Source organism: Heteronotia binoei, chromosome 6 (assembly GCF_032191835.1).
Source record: "Heteronotia binoei isolate CCM8104 ecotype False Entrance Well chromosome 6, APGP_CSIRO_Hbin_v1, whole genome shotgun sequence".
Taxonomy (NCBI): Eukaryota; Metazoa; Chordata; class Lepidosauria; order Squamata; family Gekkonidae; genus Heteronotia; species Heteronotia binoei.
The window spans coordinates 79764445-79771424 of NC_083228.1; the positions used below are offsets into that span (position 1 = coordinate 79764445).

Sequence of the window (6980 nt, forward strand, 5' to 3'; positions counted from 1 at the left end):
GATACCAGAGCTTGCAATAAACCCAGATACCAACTTTGCTGCCACATACACCCAGACAACATAATTACTGGAATTAGCAACATCAACTTTGCCATCTCAGGCTCATACACGTGCTTAACTTCTATGATTGTATATGCCACTAAATGCCAACAATGCCCTTCCATTCTCTACATAGGGCAAACAGGTCAGACTCTATGCCAAAGGATAAATTGACACAAATCTGGCATTAAGAATCACAAAACTGAGCAACCTGTAAGAGAACACTTTAGCCTTCCAGGTCAGCATGTGACCTCAAAGTAGCTGTTTTATTGCAAAGGAACTTCAGGAGCAGACTTGGAAAATGAAATTGCTGACTTACAAGTTATTAGAACACTTGAATCAAACAAAAAACCCAGGATTTAACAGGAATGTTGATTTCTTATCTCATTATATATGCTAACCTCATTCAGTCCTTACATCTGTATTCTTACCAAGAATGACCATAATCTGCATCTCCATTTTATCTTTAGCTACAAAGTACCTCGTCTGCCCTGATTCCATCCTGGCTAAATTTTGCCTTAGCCATGTTAGGAGCTAGTAATGTTTTGCTTTGGAGGTGAAGTCAAGGCTGTTCTCAGGCTATGCTAATGAGTGGGCAAAACCTTGGGTTCAAGAGACTGATGGGACATCTGCATACTTACTGCCAAAAGGGGCTTACAAATCCAAGTACCCACCTTAAGTCGGCTAGCAAGGCAGGGCCAGATCAACAGTTAGGCCAAGTAGGCACTGGCCAATGGGCCCCCATGCCTTCAGGGGCTCCAGGACGGCTTTCCCCTCTGCTTGCAGCCCTTGGAGTCTGCACGCACAGCCAGCAACTGAGCTGCTCTTTGCCCAACTTGCCTGGTGTGGCTGTTGCTGGTGTCACCAAGTTTGCCTCTCTCTGCCTCTCCCCCGCAGCTTTGTCAAAGGGGCTGTTGAGAAGGTGCCTGCAGGCTGCAGCGGGGGCCATGGGCAGCCAAGCAAGCGCTCTGACTCTGAGATAATTTGCAAGCCCCCCCCCCCCCCAAGATTTTGACTGCCTAGGGTCCTCCATAGGGTTTATTCCAGCACTGTAGCAAGATAATTTTATCAGCAAGTGCTAGTCTTCTTGAGTGCAAAATCTGAACTCTCAAGCAATTGATTACCTTTTGCTGACCTTCCCCAAGTGTCTCCTAGCCTATCAGCCTGCCTCAGGCATGAGGGAAGCTTCTACCATGCCAGCCTGTTTGTTTTCCCTGCCAGGATGCAATCTGCTTTTGTCACCTTTCTGGGAAGCACCTCCCCCCACTCCTTAACTTGGTGAGAGCCATAAAATCCATAGATCACATCCTAGACTCATCCTTAATTCCTGAATTCTTGAAATGCTTTTGTGCTGGCTGTCAGACATAACTATGCAGGCTCATCGTCTCAATTTGCACAGAGGCTGACAACTCTGTTTTTCTTTCTTTGGGATATTTACTTGCCACACAGGAGCACCCACTCCGCTACCTTATCTTAATCTTTCCTTGGGATCTTTGTGGGTTCTGTGGTCACCCCACTTTGGAGCACTTGGCACAAGATCTTGGCTTTGGACCAGGAAACCACATATGTCCTCTTGGAGACCTGAGTCTCCTGAAGTGGTATGTGATGGTTCAAACATTATTTTGGGTTTCACAGCTTTTATACTGTTTTTTTGTTGGATTCACAAATAAATATTGAATAAAAAACTGAGAACCAACTTCACCCTCATTACAACCTGGGCTTCCAGGCGACTTCAAGTTAAGAATCACAATATGGATTTCTCCTTTCTGTAAAAGTAACTTCCTTGTAAATAAATGAGCACAGGAAACAATGAAGGGGCAAAATGTTTCTCCCTGCAGCACTTGCTTAATATTTCTATGGAGATGTGGGAGCGTGTACTAATCTTAGTCAGTATGCAGTTAAATTCTTAATGGTTGGAATATTTATGAGGTAGACAAATGTAGGCCAATTGTTTGTGTGTGGGGGGGAGGTCAGTGATTTTGGATAATTAGAATTGCATTTTTCCAATAGTAGTTTACTGTGTTTTGGGCTGTAGGCAAATACAACTTCCCTACTTCAAGACCTGAGAATCAGAAAGCTATGCCTTTTTATCAGTGAAAAAGGGAGAAGAAATACATACAGGATGGCCATATGCCTCCTTTGTTATCTAACATCAGACCTTTAAAGAAAAATTCCAAACTTGGCAGAATTCCAGATATATGGAATAGGAAAAACAATGCAAACAAACATTCAAATTAATGTTTATTCTGGATTTTGTAGGTTTTTGGCAGAGATTACACTAAGAAAATTTTTGTTTACAAACATACAGGTTCTATTCTTTGGATTAACTATACAAAATAAGCTGCAATCACATGCTTTTCACCCTCACTTAAATACAGCTACATACCATACACAGTAGCTATAGACATGACTTACATGCAATCATCTTCCTTGCTGATATAAAATTATCACCCTAAAATCACACAGATTTATAAATACGTGCACATAAAATAGCATTAAAATATTGCTTATTGTACTAAAGAATGAGAAATGCTATAGTTCTGAAAAGTGTTATGTAGAGTAATATATTCATAAAACACACTGCGTGACATAATAGTTTTCACAATAGCTGTTACTAGTTCCAGTATATGAATTGTAACTGGAAGATTTCATCTGCTGAGTTTCATGTGTGATTAGCTGCCCTTTATCCTATAGTACTTACTGACAATCTTAATAGTTCTATAACTCTTTAAACTGAATGAAGAAGGAATGTCTCCTTGACTACTTTAGAGCATTTAAAAGCTAACAAAAAGATCAAGGAATTTGTATGATAATCATATAAAAAATAAGGACAAGGCCAACATCAGAGTTTCGTCTGACTTCAGGATCTCCCAAGCATATTCCATATTTATATGCCAAAGTCAATTTCTTAAATCATTTTCATGGTTTCACCACTGTAACCTTTTAAGTGTGCTTAAAAATATTCGTGTTGTTGGTATACTGTAAAGTAATGAACTAGACTTTCCAAGAAATCTGGTCTATGCTCTTTAAATCACAATGTAATCATTATTTCTTCCAGGAAGGACTCACTGATATCAACAACTTGGAGAGAAGGAAGGCAAGTATAGACAAATCTGGCTTCTTTTAAAACATAATTTGTAACACAAATTGTCTTTCTCAGTGTAATTCTGCAAGTGAAGATACCACATGGAAGGCGAGGCAATCAGAAAAGTGGATTTACATCCAAAAGCAAGAATCAAAATTTTCAGCTAGCACACCTAAAGAGCGGCCAAATATTAATATTTACACACAAACCAATGTGAATGTATCTTGAAGCAATCAAATATAATTATATACTATTTGATTCCGCATGCAAAATGAAGCATGGCAAAATGGTCGGCACTGTATTGATTCTGTAAATAATTCAGTATTGGCATTCTCAAATAAAGGGCCTTCAGTAACATGGGACCAAGAAATGTATTGCATAGGTAGATTATTCATTGATAAAAGTGATTGATTTTCACAGTAACATGCTACGGTAACTTTTTCCTTGGAAACAGGAAATAACTACAATGAAATATAGTTTTCCAAAAGTACAAATTGCTTATTTTATAAATAATTGTGCATATGGCAGTTTTCACTATATTCAGCATACCATTGGATAGAAAGAACATCAATTGATCTGCACAAAACACTCATCTTTTTACTAATATATAAAAGCTAAAACAGATTAGTTTAACAGCAGATATCTAAAAAGTATAAACTGGACACTGCTTCACAGCCATAAAACACTATATGTCATACATGTATTTCAGAATTAACTAACACAAACAACACTACAGATTTGCATCATAAAGCACCCAGTTTTGGATTGTGGTCAAATAGTTAACTGCTGTTTTTCCTGACAGTCATTATACCATTAGTTACCTTGTAAGTGTCAAAACATTGTTCTTGTTTATTCAGTATTTCCTGGTATTCACTGAAAATTTTAAAAAGCCAAGACTGAAGGCACACATGAAAAGATTTACTCTATTTTTGGATAATCTTGAAAATATGTCAGTTTGAAGTAAACTGGGTAGATTTACTGTTGTAAGCCGCCCTGAGCCCGCCTCGGTGGGGTAGGGCGGGATATAAATCGAATAAAATAAAAATAAAATAAAATTTAATTTCAGACAGAAAATGTGTTCCTGATTATTTTATCATGTTTAATAATCTGCTTCCATTGCTCATTTGCTACATTTCTATCAGGGGTCTATTATTTTACGACTTCATATCAAAAGTCAAAATATTGATGCTGTTGGGTTGTAGAAGATAATTCTGCAGAAAATTATCTCATTAGAAATCCCCATAGCCTTGACCTGTAGTCTCCATGAGATTAGAGAACTACTACTGAAGATTACAAAACATTTATGTGCTTGTTACATATAGTATAAAATTGTTGAGTGGCAGATGATCTTGTGCTATGGCTGCAGATAAACAAGGAGCAAGGTTAAGGCACAGTCAGTGCAGGATACAGATCAAGACAACTAGCTATTTATTAAGGCATCAGTTCTATGAACACTGATTTGGGGTTAAATCAGTTGAATTAACTGGTATTTACTTTTGAATAAATATGTGTGTAAGCCTAAACTAAGAAGCTGTATCAAGCTGCAGGATAGAGCCCGGAGCCTAAAAACAAAATGGGGGGGGGGGGGGAGGATAAAGTTTATAAAGGATAAATAGTATAAACTCACCTGAGTTCAAGCCAAAAACCGTATGGTATGACTCTTTACTAGAACTTTTTATTTAAGTGGGCAGCTGTTCTTTCTAAGCAGGAAGAAGTATGCAAGTAAATTAGGAAGGTGGGTAAAATAGGTCCATTTCCTACAGATAACAATTTAAACAAGTGCTTGCTATACATGAATACCAATTTCAAATGATTAACAGAAGCTTGAATAAGTATGAACTGGTGCTTCTCACTAATGTCCCCCATAGGGGATATTGCAAAAAAGATTTAAGGAAGCATTGTTTCAGAAGAAAGATGGAGAAAGAAAGACACATGTATTGTAAACTCATAATCCCCCAAATATTGAACAATACCTCAAGTGGGACTAAGCGCAATTTGTGGATGTATGTTTCAAAATTGACTTAACTGGGTGGGGAGATGGCACTGAGAACTGTTTCCTAAATAGTTTTACACTTGCCACTTGTGAACTGTTTCTGCAAAAAGTATATATACTGGAAGGGGAAAAGGTATGACTACTCAGTTAATTATTCACTTTTTAAATCTAAAAACACATTGAATGGTTAAATGTTCTCAGAATCTTCCTAATGTTAAAAACGGTTCAACAATGGAACCAGTTACCAAAGTGGTGGTAGCGGCATTAGACTCTCCCCTCACAGAAGTCTTTAAGCAGAGCCATCTGTCAGGTATGCTGTGGATTTCCTGCACTGAGCAGAGAGATGGACTAGATGGTTTAAGACCCTTTTCCAACTCCAAAGCTTTCGTTGTGGCATACCATGGAACTTACTTCTGTGTATTCAAATGTACAGCATTTTTCAATGAGTTATTTATCTCAAAAGTGAAACATTTAGGTAGGAGTTCAAGTTCATACAACTAATATTGAATGCTGACTGTATAAAAAATTGTTCAAGTGAACAATAGAATGCCTTGTCAATAACAGAACAAAAAATGTTACATTCTAATCAAAACATGAAAAATCAGATCTAACTTATAACATCAGAATTTTGATGAGCAGCCTAACAATTAATTAAATATTAACTAAGGGCTACAAACAGCAAACTCCTTACTGCAAAATAACTCAATGTACACTGATTAAATTTTTATCAGATTATGATAGCAATCCTGTCCAGAGTTACTGCAGTCTAAGCTTATTGGTTTCAGCAGGCCTAATGTGGAGTAACTGTGCATTGTTGAACCTTAAGTACATTAGAGATCATTGTTCCAGTCATTGTTTGACAGTCTATTTTACTTAAAACTGAAATACTCATTTTGGGGAGAATAAGACCCACAATCTATTACAGACTGTTCACTCAATGGCAGATGTAGAAAATTGAACTGGAACAATATCCATGTCCTTCCTGTGTAAAAATGGAAAGGTACACATTGGTTTTCATGATGATCATAATCCATGTCCCACAAAAAGAAATAGTTAGAGCAACTTAATTGCTATACGTCATACAGTGGATTCAAAGCTAGGCTCACATTAAAGCTCAGATAACAAGTGTAAACGTATAAAAATAGTTTACTATGGTGTAATGGATACTTATATCAGATGTGCTGGTACAACTAGTTTTGGCTGGTGTGCAACATCCTTAGTTACCATTGTTACTAATGCATAAGCAGCTGACTTGATACCAAGCGTAACTGGAATGAAATTAGGTATATATGTGTATCAACTCTCATGAAGTACAATCAGAAACAACACTGAAGTAATGTACCCACTGAGGCTACACTGAATTTACTGTACAAAGAGTGCTAGGGTGAAATCTAGCAGCTTCACAGAAGTTGATTCATACAGAGGGTGGCCATTTGCCAGTCTCCCAAGACTATACATGTTGCCTATCCTGTTAAAGACAGAATCTACTGAGACAGACTTATCAATCAGCTACTTGTTTAATTGATCATTGGTCTAAAACAGGTATGTTGAACTCAATGGTTAAAAGGGCCAGATTTGACACAAATGGGACTTTGTGGGGCCTAGCCATGCATGTCATAAAATGTAATGCCAGGTAGTGGAGATATAAACTTTATAAAGGATATAGATAAACACAATTAAAGATATTATTTTTGACTTAAAAATACAAACATTCTTAAACCTCTTGTGATATTTTGCTAAAATGGAAAGGTTGAGGAATACTGGGATTTGGCAATGCAATTTTAAAAATAAAACATAAAAAAGCACAAGGATCACAGCAGAAACTAAAAATATAAAACAATCTGAGCCTGAGAAAACATGAAA

At 37.2% G+C, this 6980-nt stretch overlaps 1 protein-coding gene across 1 annotated transcript in view; it reads left to right on the forward strand.

The window, feature by feature from the left end:
* PARL (presenilin associated rhomboid like) overlaps positions 1-6980 on the forward strand; it is a 530597-nt gene that overhangs the window by 101230 nt on the left and 422387 nt on the right. The window lies entirely within an intron of this gene.